The following is a 1,096-nucleotide window of genomic DNA, read 5'->3' as shown; positions in this document are numbered from 1 at the left end:
TTGCTGCATAAAATGATTTTGCACCAGTGTTGGCGGATTCAAAATACTCTGTATACCAACTCTGCTGCTTTAAATTGCTTCCAAAAGAAAAAAAAGAGTTAAACTTGTTGTTCTGCCGACAATCACAGTTCAAAAGTGTGTCAGGAGTGGGATTTGAACCCACGCCTCCATTTGGAGACCATCCTGACAACTACGGAGGAGACAAAAAGAATACGTAACACTAATTTGACCCATTTTATCGTAAAACCACCTTTATGAATTTGGCTCCACATCAAGTGTCTCTCTCTGTGTGTTTACTAACTATTGGTAAGAATTTCCCCTTGCTGCATAAAATGATTTTGCACCAACTCTGCTGCTTTAAATTGCGTCCAAAAGAAAAAAAAGAGTTAAACTTGTTGTTCTACCGACAATCACAGTTCTAAAGTGTGTCAGGAGTGGGATTTGAACCCACGCCTCCATTTGGAGACCATCCTGACAACTACGGAGGAGACAAAAAGAATACGTAACACTAATTTGACCCATTTTATCGTAAAACCACCTTTATGAATTTGGCTCCACATCAAGTGTCTCTCTCTGTGTGTTTACTAACTATTGGTAAGAATTTCCCCTTGCTGCATAAAATGATTTTGCACCAACTCTGCTGCTTTCAATTGCTTCCAAAAGTAAAAAAACAGTTAAACTTGTTGTTCTGCCGACAATCACAGTTCTAAAGTGTGTGAGGAGTGGGATTTGAACCCACGCCTCCATTTGGAGACCAGAATTCCCTTTGATCAGGAAGGAGTTGATCCTTGAGTCTGGCGCCTTAGACCACTCGGCCATCCTGACAACTACGGAGGAGACAAAAAGAATACGTAACACTAATTTGACCCATTTTATCGTAAAACCACCTTTATGAATTTGGCTCCACATCAAGTGTCTCTCTATGTATGTTTACTAACTATTGGTAAGAATTTCCCCTTGCTGCATAAAATGATTTTGCACCAGTGTTGGCGGATTCAAAATACTCTGTATACCAACTCTGCTGCTTTAAATTGCGTCCAAAAGAAAAAAAAGAGTTAAACTTGTTGTTCTGCCGACAATCACAGTTCTAAAGTGT

The 1,096-nt window shown here is 39.6% G+C and overlaps 1 non-coding gene across 1 annotated transcript; it reads right to left on the bottom strand.

The window, feature by feature from the left end:
* Positions 1–714: 714 nt before the first annotated feature.
* Positions 715–825, bottom strand: trnal-caa. Its single transcript has 2 exons — positions 788–825; positions 715–760 (listed from the first exon to the last, which is right to left on the bottom strand). It is a non-coding gene; the product is annotated as a tRNA-Leu (tRNA).
* Positions 826–1,096: the final 271 nt, after the last annotated feature.

Source organism: Micropterus dolomieu, unplaced genomic scaffold (assembly GCF_021292245.1).
Source record: "Micropterus dolomieu isolate WLL.071019.BEF.003 ecotype Adirondacks unplaced genomic scaffold, ASM2129224v1 contig_9305, whole genome shotgun sequence".
Lineage (NCBI taxonomy): Eukaryota > Metazoa > Chordata > Actinopteri > Centrarchiformes > Centrarchidae > Micropterus > Micropterus dolomieu.
This window is presented reverse-complemented; position numbering and strand designations above follow the sequence as displayed.